The sequence below is a fragment of the Meriones unguiculatus genome, chromosome 7, assembly GCF_030254825.1.
Source record: "Meriones unguiculatus strain TT.TT164.6M chromosome 7, Bangor_MerUng_6.1, whole genome shotgun sequence".
NCBI lineage: Eukaryota > Metazoa > Chordata > Mammalia > Rodentia > Muridae > Meriones > Meriones unguiculatus.
The window spans coordinates 33,290,376-33,313,424 of NC_083355.1; the positions used below are offsets into that span (position 1 = coordinate 33,290,376).

A 23,049-nucleotide genomic window follows, 5' to 3' on the forward strand; every position below is an offset into this window, starting at 1 on the left:
GGTTCTTTTTTTTTTTTTCTCCTCCCTATAACACCTTTATCCCTTCCAACCCCCAACGATGGGTAGGAGAGAAAGAAGGATACAGGGAAAGGGGTGTAGACCTCTTTAGACTACTTTCTGCTGATTACAGGCCTTGAGTTTCTTGGAGCAAGCCCAGTCTTTGGCCTTAGGGTCTCTCTAACCAGCAACCATCAATCCAACAAAAGTAGCAGCAGGGAGAAACAGCTGCCTGCGCTCCTCTGGGGCTCTAGCATTATATACGCTCTGAAGAGTCCCAGAACGCCATACGTGAACTGTCTTCAGCTGGCAAAAATCACATCTCTGCTAGAGTACGAGACAAATCATGGTCAGCTGCCGTGATCAGTCTGAAGCAGCCCCATTTCCCACATCTGGGATTGGAACAACAACATAGTCCCAACATAACTGGGTTTTGTTTTTAATTTTAAAGAAATCAAAATTTTCACTACAAACTGGGGGCTGGAGAGATGACTCAGAGATTGAGTATTTGCTGGGCAAGCGTAAGGACCAGAGTTCAAATTCCAGTGCTCCCTAGCAAGATAGGCTTCCAAGTAATGCCTGCAACTCCAGGTCTGAGGCTGCCAATTCCTTTTTCTGCCCCCCCCAACACATACACTCATGCCCATACGTATACACACATGAATAAGAGGCTGAACACAAGCGTAAGACTTTTTAAAAATGCTTTTCTTAGGTAAATGTAATTTTTCTAAAAATATATTTCAGAAATGAGCAAAAACTCAAGTAAAAGAATTGTATAATAGTGATATATAAGAAATGTCAGCTGGGCAGAGGTGGCATACACCTTTGATCCCAGCACTCAGGAAGCAGAGGCAGGCATATCTCTGCGAGCTTGAGGGCAGCCTGGTCTACAGACTGAGTTCTAGGACAGCCTGGGCTACACAGAGAAACCTTATCTCAAGGAGCGGAGGGGTATGGACCTGCCGTGGTGGCACATGCCTTTCCTTTCAGCGCTCAGGAGGCAGAGGCAGGTAGGTGGATCCCTGAGTTTGAAGCCAGGCAGGGCTACACAGTGAGACCATGTTTCAAAGGGGAAGAAAGAGAAAGAGAGAGAAAGAAAGAAAAGAAAGAAAAAAGGAAGAAAGAAAGAATGGAAAGAAGGAGATAAAGAAAGAAAAAGAAAGAAAGGGTGAAGGCAGTCAGGGAATACAGACACAAGAATGTGACTCAGTGGTCAAACACGTATGTAGCATGTGTAAGATGATCAGTTTGATACCTAGCACTGCAAACAAACAAACAAAACAAAGCCAGGCATGGTGGCACATACCTGTAACCCCTAGCACTTAGGGGGCTGAGGCAGGAGATGGTAAGTTTAGCTAACCTGGACTATAATACCAAGACCCTGTGCATTGGTTACTTTTCTCATCACAGATAAAACATCTGACAAAAGCAAGAGAAGGGAAGGGAGGGTTTATTTTGGGTCACAGTTTGAGGATGCAGTCATCTGTCAGGAAGTCATGGGGCAGGAGAATAAGGCTGCTGGTCACGCTGTACTCACTGTCGGAAGCAGAGGAAAATGAACGCTGGTGCCTCACTTGCTCTCCCGTGTTTACTCTGGGACTATGAGATTGTGCCATCCATAGTTAGAGTGGCTCTTCCAATCTCATTGAAACCCGTCTAGAAACTCCCTCGCAGACAGATCCTGACAAGTTGACAGACACTGGTACAGCGCCCTGTACCAAAATCAGCTGCCCCATCCTGTCCTGTGTGTCTGTACACATGTCTGTGTGTGTGTCTGTGTGTGTGTCTCTTTGTGTGACTTGTTGCTGAGACAAAATGTTCAACAGAAGCACCCTAGGAGAAAGGGATGAGGGGGAGGCATGGTGGGTGGGGTGCCCTCTGTGGTGGCAGGAGCTTTGGGGGTGACATGTTCTATCTGGACAGACGAGAAGATGGAAATGCTGAGCCACAACTCGGGCCACTTATAGCCATCCAAGCCCTACCCCTAATTCCCCGTGTCTACCAGCTAGGCCCCATTCCAAAAGGTTCCACAACTCCCCACCCCACAAACAGCATCACAGCTGGGAATCAAGCATTTGGATGCGCGATCTCCTGGTGCACATTTTACAGCCAACCCGTAATTTTCTGTCCCTGCTCCCATAGGCTTGCGGCCATCTAGCTAGTAATGCAAAACATAGCCCAATGCCATGAATCCCATAGTCTCACAGTTCTAAGTGTTCAAAGTCCAAAGTCCCTTCTAAGATGAAATACATAGTGCTCTGTCTGTCTGTCTGTCTGTCTATCTGTCTATGTATCTGTTCCAGCCTGAGCATACCAGTTTTGCCTCATCTGTATTTCACACATCTGCCCTCACCTCTCCTCATATTCTATATGATTTTTTAGTGGGTGTTCAGCAATTAATCTGAGTTCTATGGACAAGGCAGGTGTTCCCAACTTTTGGTTACTTTGAGGATATTGTGATGATCGTCCTTTGGATAAGTCTCTCATCTTCTTTAGACTTACTTCTGGATTTTGGATTAAAGATAATTACAGCTAGATGTGTCAGTGCACACCTTTAATCCCAGCATTTAGGAGGCAGAGGCAGTGTGGATCTCTGTGAGTTTGAGGCCAGCTTGGACTACATAATAAGTTCCAGGACAGCCAATGCTATGTAGGGAGAGACTCTGTCTCAATAAAAATAAAAAAGCCCACAAAACACAAAAAAAAACAAAAGAAACATATATTTACTTATTTTAAGTCTTTTGGTACCTAGTTATCTAGTTCAAAAATGTCTTTTAACATGGGTTTTTCTATTTTTACCCTTGAAGCAGGTATTTTTGTCATATACTTTATTACAGTGTTTGGGTCATCAACAGACTGCATGCACAACGTTGGTATCATAAGATTGTATTGCCTAGTGACATCATAGCATTTTAGAGTAAGGACACTGTATGATGTTCCCACAATGATGAAATCATCAGTGAGTCCACTTCCCAGAATAGATCCTCTTTGTTCGTCCATGCATGATAGTATAGGAAAACGAGTAGTAGTATTATGAAGTAATTTATTGAAAACAATAACAGAATAATGAAAAACCTGCCAGTACGTCCATTATTTAGTTTCAATATATTGCTTCCAATTTCAATTATTTTAAGAAAAGGAACACTTCACATGGAGCCAAGGATGGTGGCTCACGTTTGCAATCCCAACACGGAGAAGCTGAGGCAGGAGAATTGCTGCAGTTTTAAAGTCAGCCTGGAATACAGCGTGTTTGTTTTCACTGCACATGACTTGGTCAGTGTATGGTAAGCTTTTTGTTTTTGGTAACTAGCTTTTCTAAGACGTTTACGATGTCCCCAGTGGATGTAGGTCTTTTATCTCCACATGTCAGCTACCACATGCTCTGTTGTTTGCTTGGCTGTGGTTATTTATTCAGTCTCATTTTGACGGACATGTGGCTTGTTTCCATTGGGGGGATAGTATTAACAGGTCAGTTAATACTAGCTGTCCTAATGGATCCATCCTGAAGCCTCCAAGTTTTCATATAATGCTAATTTCTTGTTTGCTTGGAATCCCTTCAGTAACAGAGAAGGATCTGTATTCCATGGCTTCGGTGCCAGACCCAGGATGACAGAAGCTCTGAGGTGGTTTGCAAAGTTGCTCTAGGCATCAACATCCATCAGTCAGCCGTTAGAGACAGACAGGTGTTTGAGGGTCTTAGAGAGCAGGTCTTAGAGAGTAGCATAGATATATCACTTTTCTTCCTGTTCCATTGGCTAGACTAGCCACATGATAGCATGGCCTGCATTTCCCAACAAAGGAGTATGGGAAATGTAGTCTCTGGCATGGCAGTTACTTTCAAGAAACAACACTGCATCATGGGAAAAGAATACAAAGCTGGTGGGTAGCTGGCAACCTCTGTCCTATAAATTCCCGACACTTTGGGTATGTCTCCCTCTGCACATGTTCATATTCTTCTTAGCTGTATACCTAGAAGTAGAACAGTCAGATTGACATTTTGTACGTTCTGTATCCGATATCACCAATTCGCTTTGTCCAAGAGCACTGCATGAATGGTCTGACTTCCTTATATTTTTGTTACTATTTAAAATGATGTTTACTCCTCTCTAATGGTAAGGGACTCTTCTCATGACCCTTCGAACCATAAGCCCCAAATAAACTCCCCATTCTATCACTAAATAAAAGCAAATAAATAAATTCAGTCTTGTGTGTGTGTTGCCTGCGAATATGTGTGCACTCTGTGTGCCTCGCACCTGACGTCACCGTTACGTGCTGCCATGTGGGTGCTGAGCCATTGAGCCCTCTCGCCAGCCCCTCTTGTGGCTATTCCACGTGCTGTAACACCTAACATTTTTTATACAGCTATATACCATTATTGCCACTGATAAATGCTCTCGACTGGTTATAATTTTGATTTAGGGTGTCCTAGAAGAGGAACCAGTACCTAAAATGTTAGACCAGCTCTAGCCAGTGTGCTGCTTGCTTTTGTGGTTCTGTTTTCCCCTCGTGGAGCTGACGACTGAACCCGAGGCTGTGCATTCGTTAGGTGGACACTTTAACACTGGGCCCTCCCAACCCCTCTATCCAACAGGAAGGTAACATGAGCCACATGCGCCGTTTTAAATTTTCCATCAATCACACCTCAGAAAGTGGAAAGAGCTGGTGTGGCAGCTACAATCCCAGCACTCAGTGGGCCGAGGCTAGAGGATTGCTGTGAGTTTGAGGCCAGTCTGAGCTACACAGTGAGTCCAGCCAGGGTTGCGTAGGAAAATCCTATCTTGAAAAGAAAAGGAAATGAAAAGAGAAAAGATGAGTGTGGTCTTAATAACTTATTTAGCCAGAAGAACTCAAAATATTTATATTTCAGTCTATAATCTATATAAAAAATTCTATAAAAGTTTTATTTCCTGTTTTTAATGTTCTCTGTATATTTTACAGTGATAACAGTTCTATTTGTACTCAAACACTTAAGCTATAGGATGGTCAGTGGCTGCCCTAGCAAACTGCACAGGTTTAGAATTTTTTTTTTTTTTGGAGGCTGGGGTGGAGGCTTCATTCAGTAATAGAGGCTTATCCTCTGTGTGTGGGACCCCTGAGTTCAATCCCTAGCACTAGAAAAAGATAACACAACATAATAAGCACATAATCATAGAGTAATGCCTCATTCATGCCTCATTCATGTTCTTAGGTTTCGGTGTTTAGAGCAGTGCATCTTTAGGGAGCCATTTCAGAAATTCTCTATATCCCCACAGAGAAGCAAAATGGAACATTTTAATTATTTTGTTTAACAATCTTTTAATTTCACTTCTAAATGAAAACAAAATGTTCTGCCTCCATTCCCACCAGCCTGGTCCAAGCTGCCACCCAGCTACAAAGTACCAAACAATTTCCTGTGTTTCAGAGTGTTGCTTTTCTGTCTGCTTAAGACACATCCCGGTGTCTTCAGCTTGTAGCTAGGGCTGATGTGCTTGATGAGCCTGCAGGGCCTTACCTAACATTGCTCCTGGCTGCTGCATCTAGTCTTACCTTAACTAAACTGTGTTCTTGGCCAGTAGCTGTTCACTAATCATAATGATCTTGATTGAATTTGCAGAACCTGGGATGCTCTTTCTCTCCTATGTACTTTTGTCTTCTCTGCCCAATCAGCTTTTTTTTTTCCTTCTTCTTCTCTTTCACTGCTCAACGAATAGGTTTTATTCTAAATATGTCTTCCTCACAGAATTATTTATTCCCTTCTAGTTTAAAAATATTACATTTGTTTGTTATATATGTGTTTGTGTGTGTGCATGTGTGTTTAGAGGTCACATGGAGGTCAGAGAATAATTTGTGGGATTTGGTTCTCTCCATTCAACATGTGTGTTCTTGGCATGGAACTCTGGTCTTTAGGCCTGGTGACAAGTGTGCTTATGGTCTTATGGTCTGAACTATCACTAGCTTTTTTTTTTTTTTTTTTTTTTAGGTGGTGTTGGCCTTTAATACCAGCACTCAGGAGTCAGGAGTCAGAGGCAGGTGGATCTCTAAGTTCAAGACCAGCCTGGTCTATAGAGTGGGTTTCAGGACGGCCAGAGAAACCCTGTCTCGAAAAACTGAAAAAGAAATATTATTTTTTCTTTCTTTTCTTTTTTTTTTTTTTTTCCGAGCCGAGGACAGAACCCGAGGCCTTGCGCTTGCAACAAGTGCTTTACCACGGCGCTAAATCTCCAAACCCCTGAAAAACAAACATTATGTAACATGCTGGCCTTGAACTTCTTATGTCACTGAGGATAGCGTTTAATCTGCTCCTCCTGCCTCTGCCTCCTGTGTGCTGGGATTACGGCGTCCACCACTCCTGGTTTATGTGGGGCTGGGGCCTGAATTTAGGGCTCTGTTCATGTCGGGGAAGCTCTTTACCAACTGAGCTATATCCCCACCCTGCCCAGGGGCTCCGGTTGTCGAGGCTGTGTTTTAAGACAGCATCGCGTACAGCCCAGGCTGGCCCGGAACTTGCTCTGTATTATGATGATTTTGAGTTTCCAATCCCTCCTCCTCTTCCCCCTAGCGCTAAGATTACAGGTGCGCGCTCCACTCCTGGTTTCCGGTGGCAATTAATGGAAATGGAAGCCAGGCCTTTGGGCATGCTGGATGAGTACGCTGCCAACTGAGCCCCAGCCCCAGCCCCAAATACGACTTTGCACTAAAAAGAAAAGAGAAGAGAAAAAGAACTCAAGCCAGGTGTCATGGCAAGCCCAGTGCTTGTAAGGCTGAGGCAAGGATGGAAGTTTGAAGCTTATTATCAGCTACATTAGGGAGACCCTGTCTGGGGAATGGGGAAAGCCTCCTTTGCCCGGGGCATTCTCTAGTTTAGATCGGGGAAATAAAAGCATCTTTGTGGGAAATGAAGTTAAAATTGCAAATCTGGTGACAGTCAGCATTGTCTGCCTCCAAAATGCTTGCAGCCCGCAAACAATCGTGTGCGCTGTTCTGGTACACATTATTGAGGGTTGGTTTAGGCGCTGTTTTGTGTTTTGTTTTCTCCTTTAACCATTATAGAAAATACATGTGTTTTATTAGTAAGCAGTTTTGCAGACGAGAAAGCCAAGACGTGTGAAAGAAAAGTTTTACCATCAGTATGCACCGTCACCTAGAGAGTCTGACGTAAGGGATGGTAGTTTCATGGTGCCGATTTTACGATTGCCACGTTGCGTCACAAATCTATTTCCCTCCAAGAAAAAGCTCCGTGAAGATGCAGACGTAATAATTTCATTTAGTTTTTATCCCTGCCATTTGCTTAATTCAGATTTTAGATTTCAGTGTGTGTGTGTGTGTGTGCGCGCGCGCGCGCGCGTGTGTGCTTGAGTGTTTGTGCGTTTGGGCCCGTGCACGTGCCTCTGGAGGTCAGAGGACAGCCTGGGTTTAAGTCTTACGCCTTGTTTCTCCACCATGTACCCAGGCTGTCTTGTGAGCTTCTTGTCTCTCCACCTCTGGCTTCTACGTGAGTTTTTAGAGATTTAAATTTGAGTCCCAATGCTTGCACAGCAAGCACCTTTTTACCCACTGAATCCTCTCCACAGCTCTAGTTTTTATCCTGTCTGTCTTTTACCCTAGTAGCCTCCCAGCTAATTTCCCTGTCATTGTTTTTTTTTTTTCTCTCTCTCTTTGAGGCAGGTGTGGACCAGGCTGTTCTGGAACACAGAGATCCACATGCCTCTGCCTCCCTAGTGTTGGGATTAAAAGCGTGCACCGTTATGTCCAGTTGCCCTTGGTTTTTCTTCCTCCTAGTCTAACTTGGCTAAGAATATTTAACTCCCTGAGATACTCACGGGAACATACTTCCCTGACTTTTTGCCATTGTAGATGCTGTTTATTCTGCACAGAACAGGCATGTTCTTGTAACTATAATTAGCATCCCTTTTGATGGAAAGTGTGGGTTTCATTTTATCTTTCATCTAAAAATTATTCTGTTCAGAGACTATCTACAGATAAAGAGCATTTTAAAGTTGTTGTTTTTTTGTTTGTTTGTTTTTCTTTTTTTCTCACCAAATACTATTCTAAACCTTTGCTTTTAATAAAGAAAAAAAGATGGGTCCGGAGAGATAGCTCAGCAGTTATCAGAGCACTGACTATTCTTCCGGAGGACTGGGATTTGAGTCCCTGAATCCCAATGGTAGCTCACAACTGTCTGTAACTCCAGTTCCAGGAGCTCTGACAGCCTTGAACAGGCAAAACACCAATGCACACAACATAAAAATAAATCAATCGTTAAAAAAAAAAAAAACAACCCACCCACTCTCATTTGCAAGCACTCTCTACCTTCATCCCCTCACTTTATAACAGAAAAGGAAAAGTTATTAGTGCTGTTATTGCAAGCAGGATTTGAAATCCAGCAATCATTTAATAAATTAAAAAAAACAGTTTGCATCTTGGTGTATAGTTTTTAGGAATGGTAATTTTTTTTAAAGGTAATTGTTCATTTACTAAGATGCCTGGAGATATTTTTTTCCTATTAAGTAGTTGACTAATGCTGCAATCTATTTAAAATTTAAATTTCAATTATTATTAAAGTAGCAAGAGGCATCGTTTTTTTTCCTCTGTACTTTAAATTCCTAATGTAATAGCCATTTACTCAATACCTGTCTATTTTGAAAAGCAATCCTTTTAAAAATAGTGTGTGGGGGGGGCACTCTTGCCTGCCAGAGGTCAATGTCATGTTTTCCTCAGTTGCTCCGCACCTTATTTTTTGAGACAGAGTCTCTCACTGAACATGAAGCTCAGCAAGTCAGCTAGTTGGTTAGTCAGGAGCTCCAGGGATGTGCCTGTCTCTGTCTTGCCAGCACTGGAGTTATTGGAATGCCCTCCATGCCTGTAGGCATTGGTGATCCAAATTTAGGCTCTTGGACTGCACAGCAAACACCTCCCCAGCTGTCATCTCTCAGTTCCGGTTTATTTTCTTTGGTGCTGAAGTTTGAACCTGAGACTTTGTGAATGCCAACCATGTGCTCTACCCTGAGGTACAACCCTAGTCCCCCTTTTAATTTTTTTATTTTTATTTTGAGACAGTCTCACTGTGTAGCCTTGGTTGGTCTGGAGTTCACTCTGTAGACCAGGGTGTCCTAGAACTTGCAGAAATCCACCTGTCTCTGTTTCCCTAGTGCTGAGATCAAAGGCATGTACCACCACACTCATATACTTTTTAAAAAATTTGCTAGGCACAGTGACACATGCCTGTAGTCCCAGCACTCTGGGAGCAGAGGCAGGTGGATCTCTGAGCCCAGCCTGGTCTATAACAAACAAACAAACAAACAAACAAACAAACAAACAAAATATATATATATGCACTCTAGTCTCTATTTTTTAATTGTTTAAAAAAAGAGGAGAAATATTTTTGTTGAGTTTGCAAACTATATTAATATCATAAATGTAGCATATGATATTTTAGAAGCCAATAAAATACATACTAGTCATTAATAAGCAGTAGATTACAAATTAAACTGAAGAATTAATAATATGTATTCCAAAAGTATTATAGATTATAATCTTCACCATTATATCATCTGCTATAACAATTTCAGAATCATTACTGTAAAATCATTATTCTTTTAAATAATGCATTAAAAAATGGCTCCTAGTAAAGCTTGTCAAAAAGGTCAGAATTCCATTGACTATAAAAGAAATGAAGAGAAAATATAGGACAAGCAATATTAACATGTACTAAGAACCCGGGTTCAGTTCCCAGCACTTATAAAAAACTGGGCAAAAAGACCGTAATTTAGGTCTATTAAAATATACTAATGGTCAAGCCAGGCAGGGTGGCACACACCTTTAATCCTCATACTCAGGGAGACAGAGGCAGGTAGATTACTGTGAGTTTGAGGCCAACCTGGTCTACAAAGCAAGTCCAGGACAGCCAAGGCTACACAGAGAAACCTTCCCTCGAACCCCCCCAAAAGTGTGTGTGTGTGTGTATGTGTGTGTGTGTAAGTATATACACACATTAGTATATATATATATATAAATATATATATAAACACACACACATTAGTGTGTATGTATAGTGTAATGTGTGTACACATACACACTAATAATCAAGGGGCTAAGGCATAGGTAAGTGACCCAGTACAAAAGTAAGAGGAAGAGGAGGAGAGTAAATATTGAAAATCAAATTAAAAAAAGAAAAAGGCATTCTCTTAGAACAAAGTCTAATAATTGTAAAAAGCACCTTAAAGTTACACTCTTAGTCAAATAAGCTAATTAAACGCCACAGTGGAAAAGTCCATTAAATACGACATTAAGTAATTAGTACATTTTATGTTCCTACATAGGTCAGAATCATCAAACCATGAAACTGAATTTCTTCTCATTTCCCCAAAGACTATAAAAGATTTTAATTAATTGAGCTTTCCATTTTGAGAATTTCCTTGGTTTAAAAAAGCTTTTTATTTTGTTATAACTTTTTAAAGTGGTTGTCAAATCAATACAGCTTTCTCTGTTGCCTGGTAGTTTTTGTGGTTGATAGAGACCATGGAAATTTATTATGCTGTTCAGTTCCTTCAGCATAGATGACCAGCTTTCTTCAAACAAAACGCTGAATCGTTTGACATTTTACGATAGGCATAATTAACAGTAACTTCTAGGAAAATACAGTTAAAAACTATTTTTAAGCAGTATACATGAAGTATATTGCTTCCTTATTACAGGAAGGATTTCAACTGACAAAATAATTTTTACTATGAGAACAATATTTATTTATAATAGTAATCATTTGCCATATGCCAAACACTGTGCTAAATGCTACTTCACGGAAACAGATGAGCGCGTTTCTCTTCTCCAGTGCGCAGCTTAAAGCCAGGCCAGTGAGCCCGTGATAAACCACACCAGTGTCCTCAGGGTCAGTCCCTGCCGTATGTGCAGTGAGTGCTTGGCAACAACACGCAGCTATCCTGCTGTATGGATAAAAGTAATTCCCAGACACTAGATGATTTCTCCAAGGTCGCACAAGATGATTTCTCCAAGGTCGCACAAGGTAAGTAGTAGAATCAAATTTGGAAGTCTGAGGCACCGGACTCCAACCTTGTTATCTTGTTGCCGGAGACACTCATCTGACTGGACTTTGCTGCCCCTGGACTGGCTCTTATTTCTCCCTTCCAGTTTGTTTTCTTTGGCTTTTAGAACAATGACATGTAGATTCATTTATTCATTCATTCAGTCAGTCAGTCATTCTCTCCCTCCATACCTCTTTCCCTTCACTCCATTTCTTTCTTATCCTGCCTGATACCAATCTGTGAAGGTTTTAGAACTGAAGATTCCCTGAAATATACCCATTTCAACTATGCTGCTTTTTTTTTAAAATTTATTTATTTATTATTTTGAGGGACGTGTATGGGAAAATGGGAGCCCACTAAGATGCTGGTTGGATCCAAAAGACTGCACAAGATGATGACTCAGATATAAATCAGCATATGTTATTCATTAGCTTATTCCTTCTCCTTTACATTCTGGAGATCTGGCCCTCAGTGCTCATTTCAAACGGTATCTCTTACTAGAAGCATGTCCAGGAGGTGAGCCTGATGTACCATCCCTCTCAGGACATACACCAGTGTCTTTTTTTTCCATTTTTTTTTTCCAAGTGAAGAACTGGACTCACTCTCATGCATGCCGGACAGATGCTCCACCTCTGAGCATACACAGCTCTGGTCCCTGCTTAGGCAAACAGCCTCAGTCACAAGACCTCATCTTTTAAAGACACAAGGGGGTGGGTGTCAGGGTGGGGACTGCAGGAGAGATGGCTGAGGTTCAGAACACTGGCTGCTCCTCCAGAGGACAGCGGTGGATTTGGTTCTCTGGACCCACGGAGCAGTTCACAGCCCTTCTTTGTTTGTTTTTCCTTTGTAGACAGGGTTTCTATGTGTAGCCCTGGCTGTCCTGGAACTCATTTTGCAGACCAGACTGGCCTCAAACAGAGATCCACCTGCCTCTAGCTCCAGAGAGCTGGGATGAAAGGTGTGCTCCGCCACGCCCAGCTTCACCATCATTGTAATTTCAGTTCCAGGAGATCTGATTCCCTCTTTTAGGTCTATAGGCACCAGGCATGTGTGTGGCACAGGCAAAGCAGCATTTCTCCGCGGTTTCCGCTTCAGCTCCTGCCTCCGGGTTTTAGCTCCTGCCCCGAGTTCCCCTTATGGTGGATACTGACCTGTACAACCTAATAAGCTCTTTCCTCCCCAAGTTGCTTTTGGTCATGGTTTTATCATAGCAGCAGAGAAGCAAAACTATTACAGGCATATAGGCAGTTAGAATAGGTATACAAATTAAGTATTTACTGGTAATAAATCACGAAGAAATTTATTTTAACACAGTTCTTTGCTATTCATATAATTTTACCATTTATTAAGGAGGAATGCAAATAAGCACACTAATGAGGCAGATTGCTTATTTCTTTTTTTCATGAATAATTAAATCCTGGCTGAATACTTGATTCTACAGGACACAGAACATCTTCAGCATTTTTCACAGTTAATTGATAATTTGATTTTACAGTCATCCATGTTGAGGAGGCCACTTTGCATTAATATACAGACAAAATGGCAGAAGTGCATTTAGAGCTGTTTCCGAAGTGGTTGACAATTCTCTCCTAATCACAAGCCAAAATTCATTTAGCAATTTTTATTAAACTCAAGTGAACAATGCAAGCTGCCATTTTAAAATCAAACTCCCGTGCACAGTCCAATCCATAGACATGCTAATTTGATACTCTCATTCTGTGAAACGACTGCAGGAAAATATAAAATGTGTAGTATGCTTTATTTTGTGTGACTGGCCCTTTAAACGATCCCCAGTTGACCCTGTGCCCTTCAGTGTCTGCTTGGCTCTTGGACTTCTGGGAAAAGGAGAGGATAAAAAACAACAACAATAACAACAACAACAAAAACCAAACCAACAGAGGCTGAGAGATTGAAAAGGATTGGAGTAGGGTCAGAGAAGAGTAAGGTCAGAGAGTAGGGTCAGAGAAGAGTAAGGTCAGAGAGTAGGGTCAGAGAGAGACTGAGCAGAGTGAAAATAGGAGACAGTTGAAAGTGAACTGGGCTAGCAGAGTGAGAAGATGGTGGTGACAGGTGAGCCAGGAGAAGCCAAGCCAAGCCAGAGAAGATGTGGTTAGGAGACAGTTAGGAGAAGAGCCCAGGAAGGACCCACAAAGTAAGAAAGAGAGAAAGAAGAAAATAAAGCTACAAAAATGTCATTTTTTTTCTACAATTAAGCTATTTTTTTTTTTTATTAGAGTTGTTTCTTTTTAAATTTCTACCTGTGAATGTCTTGCCTGCATCAATGTATGTGCATCTGGTTCATGCTTGGTGCCTGTGGAGGTCAGAAGAGGGTCCCCTGAAACTAGAGCTGTGATTGGTTGACCCAGGTCCTCTATGGGAGCAACAAGTGCGCTTAACCATTGCTTGAGCCATCTCTCCCGCCCCCGCTATGTTCTTACAAGGGCAGACAATGCCACATGTGCAGTAAAATCACCGCGGTTTGTAACTTCCATCGGTGCTGTGTGGCCGAGGCCTTCCCAGTTTGTGCAAAGCGTTGTGTGTTCAGAACCAAGGCTGCAGGAAAGCTGTGTGATGCAGCACAAATGCTGCATTTGATTTTGATTGATTCTCGATCATCATGTACTCAGAATGCCGTTATTGCCTTTTTTTTTTTATGATACCCACATTTAGTTAGGTAATCCCGTTAGGGGTTCCATCCCACGGTTCAGAAGCTTTTCTGTAATCACGGTGAACGGTAAAACCCAGGAACCACAGTTTCAAGGAGAACATAGGATCCAATTAATGTTTCATTTACAGGATGTTATAGCTATGCAGTGATGGTATTAGCAAACATTTAATTATCTGCTGCGGTAGAAAATACAAGGAAAAGAAAAAAAGGTACTTACTCCACCTGGCAGATACTGGCTATGGAATTCTAGCTGGCCTAGGGTTCACTCTGTATCCCAGGCTGGCCTCAAGCTCAAGCTCTTCCTGCCCCCGTCTCCCAAGTGCCAGGGTACAAGTGTGCAGGACTATGTCCGCTCACAAGGAAATCTTTCCTTCTTTCTGTTTTTCATGCGTGGGCAGGCATGTGAGTATGCGTGGGTGGATGGGGACCCACGATGAGGTATTTCAATGTGTGTTTTTCAAAATGTAACTAGAGATCAGTGCTTAATATTTTGAAACGCTTTGAAGCCATAATTACCTTTGAAGTCAATTAATCTTGACTACTGCTGGCGAATTTCTAGGAATGCATTTAATGTAAAACACATTGGTTTTATAATTAAATATTTTAAAAGAATGCACTAAACATGGCACCCATACCTCTTACTATTGCTGTCTGCATTGATTTTAGGTATAGATCCCTGTGGTAGCATTTGTGAATAATGTTATGTACTTTAAATAGTATGTTTAATTTTTTAAATTTTTATCTGTGTGTTTACATCAGCACGCATACACATTTGTGTGTGTGTGTGTGTGTGTGTGTGTGTGCATGCGTGTGCGTGCGCATGCCTGCAAAGGTATGAAGAAAACTTGTGGGTATCTTTTCTCTCCAGCATATGAATTTCAGGGATTGAACTCAGTCATTGGGCTTGGTGGCTGAAGACTTTCCCCACGGGGCCATCTTGCTGGCATTTTTTCTGGTGGGTAGGAAAAGTCAAGTAAGACTGGTGGAGGTCAGAGCAGACGCCTTGGGAACAGTACACAAAGCGCTCAATAACTGAAAGAATATTCTAGATCCCAGTGGAATTCAGTCTTCATTCCAGCGTGTCACGGCAGGGCCTGGGCTCAGTGAAGGCAGGAACTGTGTTTTGCCAGCCAATCAGTGCCTAGAACCTGAAAGTTTATGGTAAGTACGCGATAACATTTTTATTGTTACAGAGTTTACCTTAACAATTCAATATGCGTCTTAAATAACGATTTCCTCATCTAGGTAGGACTCAAACACAGTTCAGGTTTCTGCTTTTTGCTTTTTTTTTTTTTTTTTTTTTAAAGAACAACTGCAAAGACTAGAGAAAGACCCCACCCCTAATCCGCAAAAGAGCCGAGCCTGACGGTACACGCCTGCAACCCCAGCATTTAGGAAGCCGAGGTAGTTGGATTGCCACTGGATGGAGGCCAGCCTGGGCTACAGAATGAGCATGTCTAATAAGAAAGAAAAAACGGGACAAACAAAAATGTGGGAGGGATCTGGGAAGAGGCTCAGCGGTTAAGAGCAACTGTTGGCCTTCCAGAGGACCTGAGTTAGGTTCCCAGCGCCCATGACAGGAGGCTCACCACGCTCTGCACCCCCAGCTTCCAAGGCCCCTCACTGAGGGAGCCGAGTTCCCCCCCACCGCCTGCTTCCCCCACAGTTCTGCGGTTCCAGGTTAGACCCTCCAGCTTGGCCGCAAGCCCCTTTCCTCCCTGAGCCGTCTCACCTGCCCCCCTTCGCTTTGCTGTTGGTGTAGTCACGAGTGTTTTGTTTCGTTGGGTGGAGCGGGAGGCAGAGCTCCCTTCCCGAGACCAAGCCTTGCCCTGGCCCCTCTGAGTCCGGAAATTCCTTCCAGCCTCCATGCTCGGCCTCAGGCATCCCTGCGCCCTGGCGTCGGATTTGATTTAATCCAATTTATATGGGTTTTCTCCTGTCACTTGTGCTTTTGATGTTGCTCGAGCTCAAAGCCATAGTTGTTTTTTTTTCCTGTTTCCTAAGAGTTTTGTAGCTTTAGCCTGCGCCTAGGTCCGCGATCCATTTTGGGATATTTGTGTGTATGCTGGCAGTAGGGACCCCTGCTTTGCATGTAGATGTCCAGCTGTCGCAACAGAATATGTTGGGAAAAAAAGTGTCCTTTCACTTGTCAAACTGTCCTGACATATTTTTAAAGGAATAGCACAACTTTTCTCTTTAATTTTTATTAAAAACTATTTTAAAAACTAAGCACAAATCAGGGGAAAGTGGCACATAATTCTGCAAACTGCGGTTCTGCATCATTTTGTGTATTCCCTTTTAGTCCCCTTTCTATAGACTTGAATTTCACAAAATTATAATTCTGCTGGATTACATATTTTGTCCTCATTTGAATAATGTGTTGTTGCGTAGTGTTTCATCTGTAGCTTATACAGAATTTGATAAATCAGTCCCATATTTGGAAAATTGGAGTTTACTTACTCTATTTTTTTAATCTAAAAACAAAAACAAAAAACCAAAACATGGCCATCATCATGCTTATACCTAAGCTAGTAGCCTTCCATTGGATAATTTCCTTAGGTTTCTTGCAAACATTGAAAGTAACTAGGTATATAAGTTTGATTTTGATAATTCTAGCAGAAAAGGTTTTATCCCATTTAATGTAACTGGCAGGCTGACATTGCCCTTTGACTATGGCTTAGACAACATTCAATAGAGTTTCTTTTGTGCGTGCTTATACTTCCTTCTCACATAAATTCCGCCAGATAAGCAACCTAAGGCTTAGAAAAGTTTGAAGCTTTGCTCAAGGTCACTAGTAGGTGACGAGATGTCAGGGTTTCTCTGTGGAGCCCTGGCTGTCCTGAAACTTTCTCTGTAGTCCATGCTGACCTCGAACTCAGAGATCTGCCTGCCTCTGCCTCCTGAGTGCTGGGATTAAAGGCGTTTACTGCCAACTCCCGCCTCCCGAATTTATTTTATTTTATTTTTTAAATGAGAGCGTAGGGACTAGGGATGCATCTCAGTTGGCAGGGTGCTTGCCCGGCATCCAGGAGGCCCTGGGTGCTTTCCACCCCAGCGCCGCATAAGCGGAGTGTGATGGTCACTCCCAACACTTGGATCAGGAGTTCAAGATAATTCTTGCCTACATGGCACTTTTGAGAGCAATCTAAGGCACACCAGGTTTCAAAAGCCTAAAAGCACATTTTTTTTTCCTCCAAAGATTTAGTAATTTATTTCTCTGGGAACCGACAGACTAATAATTTATCGTACTTCCGTCTGTGCAGCATTTGACATCCCACAGGGTCTAGAGAGCACATATAGCCAACACAGACTTCTCTTTTCACTCAGTGGGTGAGGGCTTCAGTAAAAGAATGTGGGCAGATGAGGTGGCCTATGCCTATTGTACTAGCCTGGGCTACACAACAAAACCCTGTCTCAGAAAAGAAAATGGAGAATAATCTGGACTCTTTAACACCTAGACGTAAATCTAAATTCCTAGATATCCCGAAGTGTACAAATTGCACTATTTTGTGAGCTGGTGAGAGAGTTCAGTGGATAAAGGTGCTCACCAGGAAGCCTGACTTCCCTGGGAGATCACGGACTCGCACAGGATGTCTTCTGACCTTCACATGCATGCTGAGGCATATGCGGCACCCCTCCCAGCACAGAATAGATGAAATAAGTATTGCCTCTTAAAAAATAAAATCTTGGTGCTGGAGAGATGGCTCAGTGGCTAAGAGTACTTAACTGTTCTTGCAAAGGACATGGGTTCAATTTCCAACACTCAGACGGCAGTTTACAATGTTTGTAACTCTCCATTTCGAGGATCCCACGTCCTCTGTTGACCTCCCCTAGCACAGGGCATGCACGTGGAGCACACACATACATGCGGGCGAAAGACTCATGTAAAGCCAATACTTAAAAATTTTTAAATATTGAAAGTGGGAAAGAGGTAGGCAGCTCTGGAGTTTGGGGTTAGCCTGGTCTACAAAGTGAGTTTCAGGGTAGTCAGGCTTGTTATAAAGAAAAACCCTGCGTTGAAAACAAACAAATAAACTAAAACCAAACCAAACCAACAAAATGAGGGGGGGGGAAGGTGTCTAGGAAGCTGCTCAGCAGTTAAGAGTCAGTATTGCTCCAAGCACAGTGGGGCTCCCCTTTAATCCAGCCCTTGAAGCAGGCGGATCTCTGAGTTTGACACCAGTCTGGTCTACGTAGTGAGTTCCAGGCCAGTCAAGGCTACATAGGGAGACCCCGTTTCAAAACCAAACCAAACCAAACCAAAAGAGTCCTGCTCTTACAGAGGACCCAAGTTTTCTTCCCAGGACCCACAGTCCCTTACATGCTCAATTCCACCCCCACACACAAAATTAAAAGTTGATAAATCTTTAAAATTTTTTGAAAAAGGAATTTTACTATTTTAAATAGAACATACATAATGTTATAAATTTTAGTTTAGATGTCTGGATTCATGTATAATATATATTAAGTTAATGAGTCCAGGTGTTAGTAGGTATTTCAGTTGTAGAATTTCTATATGTGTGCATTTATGATGAGGAAAAACCTCATAAGGATAAACTCAAACTTAAAAAAAGAAACTGTAATTTTTGTAATTTAATGGTTTTAAAAATAGGGTTTGCTGCATATAGAAATAACAGTTTTCTTTAAACCATGAAAATTCCAGTTCTCTATACAAACTCTTGTTTACATTTCTATTTTTACAGTCTTTTAGCTCATCAAACTCTACAAACCCTTTCCTTGATTTTTGCCCCAAGAGTTAGACTCTTTCCTCAAGATTGATAGTGACAGGAGTCATTTGTTTTCTCGACCGAGGGAGCCTGTGTGGTTTTTCATGGTGGACACAGCGCCGTGTGGACCGGTGAGGCAGGACAGAACACTCACTCGTTTCTCCCAGTGCCTGCGTTCTCAGCCCTTCTCATCTGATGTTGGTCCATCAGTTTTCATCTTCTACCCTGACAGCTGAAAGAATGTACAATTTGTGTCTGCTCCAGTTTCTTGTTGCTGTTTCTGTACGCCCTTCATTAGATTGAAGTTTCACCCTGCTTCTGATTTTCTGAGAATTTATACAGTGGATGGATGAGGAGTTCTGTTAAATGTTTTTATGTGCCTTTTTTTTTTTTTTTTTGGATCTTGGTGTGTCCTTGCCCTTTGTTCTGTTAAGATGGTGAATTGCAGGTTCAAGGATGTAACTCAGACACAGAATGCTTGCCCAGGATGCCTGAAGGCTTTTGGTTTCAGCGCTGAGGAGGGGGCAGGGCAGCAAAGAACATTGTTTTTTCATGGCACTGGTAATTAAACCCAGGGCTTTGTGCAGTCCAGGCAGGCATGCTAACATCCTAGCCTGCCTGTTAATTATTTTGCTTTGAGGAAATAGCCTTTAAACATTTGAAATTAACCTTTATCTTTCTCTGTGTGTTTGGTGCGTGTGTGGTATGACATTTGTGCATATATGTATGTGTGTGCATTTTCGTGAGTACAGCCGTGCTCACACCACAGTGCACACGTGGAAGTCTGGGGACGACTTGCAGGAGTCGGTCCTCTCCTTCTGCCACAGATGTTCTGGGAACTGAACTCCAGTCGTCAGACCTGAGAGCAGGTGTCTTATGCACAGAGCCCTCTCACCAGCTTCCAAAACATGCACCTTCAACCTGGACGTTTCTCTTGCCGCTACCTCCCGGCTCCTGGTTATCACCATTCTGTGGTGTCTGTGAGCTTGGTGATTTTAGGTTCCACACGCGAAGTGCTTAGTAGAGCCACCCCTCGGCACACACGGTAGGTGAGTTCTGTGGCTCCTCGTGGATGTGCAAGTTGCCCATGTAACATGGTGTAGAATTTGCACATACAGGGCTGGCAAGATGCCTCAGTGGGAAAAAGCACTTGCTTCCCAAGCCTGAAGACGGGAGTTCAGTCCCGGGAGCCCATGTCGGGAAAGAGAGGACTGATGCTGAGAGGTTGTCTGCCATCCTCCACACATGGACCCTGGCACGGGCGTGCTCGCGCACACAAAGATGTGTTTTAAAGGACTTCTACACCTCCGTGTTTATCTTCTTAAATACTTCAAATCATCTTTAAGTGACTCTATAATGACACACGCAAATGCCATAAAGAGTTGCTAGGCTGTGTCATTTGGAGGAAAATGACAAGAAAATGTCTACAGCTTTAATACAGACTTAATGTAGTTTAATGGGAAAGAAAGATGATGATGCCTGTTTTTCTGTATAATGTCCTCAGGGTTCATCCCTTTGGCTCCAAATAGCAGGATTTCCTTCTTTTCAAAAGCTGCATGCTGTTCTGTTGGAGTCCCCCACGCGTCTTTATTCGTTCACCCAGTGGACACTTGTTTTTGCATTTGGCTCTTGTAAACGTGCTGCAGTGAACATGGGGACGCAAACGTCTATGTGAGATGCTGACTTCATCTTCTTTGGCTGTGCGCTTGGAAGTGGGATTGCTGGATCGATCACACAATTGCTCTATTTTTAATTTAAAACCAATTGAGGAATCTCCATACTGTTTTGGCTTTGCCAGTTTTCATTTCTACCAGCCTTATATAAAGATTCTTGCCTACCCCACAACCTATCTAACACTTGTCTTTTACCTAGCTAATGATGTTTGAACACCTTTCCATATTCCTGTCGGCCTTTTGTATGTCTTCTTTGGAAATGTCTATTAAATCCTCTGCCTATTTTTAATTGGGTGGTGGTTTGGGTTTTGCTGCTGATTTGTGTGAGTTTCTTATATATTTTGGGCTGGTCATGATGGTTCATGGGTCCTAGGCAAGTTACCAAAGAGGATGAGAGGCAGGATTTCAAATTTGAGTTCAGCATGTATGCTTAAGATGTAAATATATAAAATATATATGTATATATGCATGTATATTTATATATTTATAAATATATTTTATATGCACATATATACATATTTTTATATATACTGATATATTTTATATATGCATATATATATATACATACATATATATACTGTCAATGAGAACTGCAAAAATGCCACATAAACTGTATATGCTTTATGTGTGCTTCCATTCAAAGGTTTTTATTCTGAGTGTTGTTGGCATTCTGTGCACTGTTGGCATTTCTTTGTTGTGGCATAATCATATGTTTAACACATACTTGTCCTTCGGTTCTTAAATCCCAGTCTGCTAAAATTTCTAAAGACGGAATCTCCCCTTAGGTGAGAACGACTCCTTACCAGTAACCCGAACGAAGTAAAACTACACAGAGGAGTAGAGACGTCAGCTACCCTGCACAATGTGTTCCGTCTGCCCTTCTGGGCTGCCAGGACAGGGTTAAGTAACGCACTAGCAGATGCTGGGGTGCGCATTCTGCCTTCTGAACTCTCTCCCTCTCTCTCCGTGTATGTGCACGGTCATGTTTTCATGTGTATGCATGTTTATAAGTGTGCATATATATGTCAACATCAGCCTGTTTCATCTTCCTCAACTGCTTATCCAGCATCCATTTCAAAAAATGGTTTTTCGTAAGTGTGGAACTTGCTGATTGGCTAGAGAAGCTGGCTGGCAAGCCCCAGGGACCATCTTGTCCCTAGAGTACTGGGGTTACAGATATCACTCTTGCACCCAGCACTTACATGGGTGCTCGGGATCTGAACTCAGTTCCTCATGGTCATGTAGCAAGCGCTTTGCCAACTGAGCCATCTCCCCAGTCCTGTTTTATTTTCTTGTTCATACCAAAACATTTCCTTTAGAGTGCTTTAGGGGGTTGCATACATAGCTGCGCACTATTTTATATAATCATGGGGATGGTAAAGAAAGATGATGTGTTCTAAATGTATAAGAACAGCTTTTGTTGGAGGCAGAGGCAAGCGGATCTCTGAGTTTGAAGTCAGCCTGGTCAACAGAGTGAGTTCTAGAACAGCCAAGGCTACAAAGAGAAACCCTATTTGGGGAGGAGGGTGGAGAGTGGTGACACATGCCTTTAATTCTAGCGCTCAGGACGCAGAGGCTGGTGGGTCTCTGAGAGTTCGAAGCCAGCCTGGTCTACAGAGCTAGGTCTAGGATATCCAGGGCTACACAGAGAAACCCTGTCTTGAAAAACCAAACAAACCATTCAAACAAACAAACAAACAAACAAAAAGCTCCCCAAAAACACAAGAAAAAAAAAGAGCCAGGATTGTTACACAAAGAAACCTTGTCTCAAAAAGCCAGAGGAGGAGGAGGAGGAAGAAGAGAGGAAGAGCTTTCATCTTGCATGCTCTGATTCCTTAAATTTCATTATTATAATAAAACATTTTAAATCTATCTACTCTCACTTTATCATCAACATTTTTCCTTTGAGCCAAGAGCTTGCTTTGCTTGCCAGGCTAGCCTTGACCTCCAAGGCGCCAGCCACTCTGTCAGCCTCTCAGGAAGCTGGATGGTAGGTAGTGGCCCTGGCACCCGGCTTTGCCATTTACTTTGTACAAGCTCCAAACAGTTCCACCAGGCATAATAGTTCTCTGACGTGCACCGTGTTACAGAAGCTCACGCCGTTATTTTTGGTGCTGTTGTTTTTGCAATGCTGAGGATGAACCCAAGGCCTCTTGCATACTAAGAACTTCGTCCTCAGATCCTTGCCATTATCTCTTAATGATGCCATTATCTGTACAAAGATAAACAGATTACGTGTTTACTGATAGAATTGCACGCAAGATATTCTGAAATAATGAATTTGCAGCTTTGCCAGTGTAGCCTTGGAAAACCATTCTTCTTTCGGTCATCAAAAGTCTAGTAAAAATGTAACCTTTAATATAAAGAAAGCAAACCTAAAGGTACGTGACTTCTTACCAACTCCCTTTACCCCTGAACTTTTCTTTAGACACGGTCTTACTCTGTCCCCTGATGAAGCCTGGAGCTCATTATGTAGCCCAGCCTGGTTTAAACTCAAGGAGATCCTCTCTTCTCAGCCTTCAAGAGTAAACCATCACGTTCGTTCAGTTCATTCGATTTTTTTCAACATGGATCCGGACTAGTGGTAAACTGCTTTTGTTCTTGTAAGACAAGTTTATTTGGCTTTTCAGTCTGAGGCTGGTCTCAGATTGCTGATTCTCCTGCCTCGGCCACCAGAGTTGTGATTATAGGTGTGTACCATCATGCCCAGCTTTCTCCTGGTATTATTGTATTATGGTGAGGTTTGGACTGCTCTGATGAATTAATATATCAACCCTGACAAATTTTTCTTGTAAAATAAGCTCAATTTATCAAACGAGAGATAGACTAGGGGCTGGAGAGATGGCTCGGGGGCAAGGGGCTCTTGCTCGTCTTCCAGAGGACCCGAGTACGGTTTCTAGCATCCACATCGATCGGATGTCTCACGGCTGCCTGCAACTCCATCTCCAAGGGGATCTGATGCCTCT

The 23,049-nt window shown here is 42.4% G+C and overlaps 1 protein-coding gene across 1 annotated transcript in view; it reads left to right on the plus strand.

The window, feature by feature from the left end:
* Ppm1e (protein phosphatase, Mg2+/Mn2+ dependent 1E) overlaps nt 1–23,049 on the plus strand; it is a 127,007-nt gene that overhangs the window by 7,971 nt on the left and 95,987 nt on the right. The gene's annotated exons all lie outside the window — the stretch shown is intronic.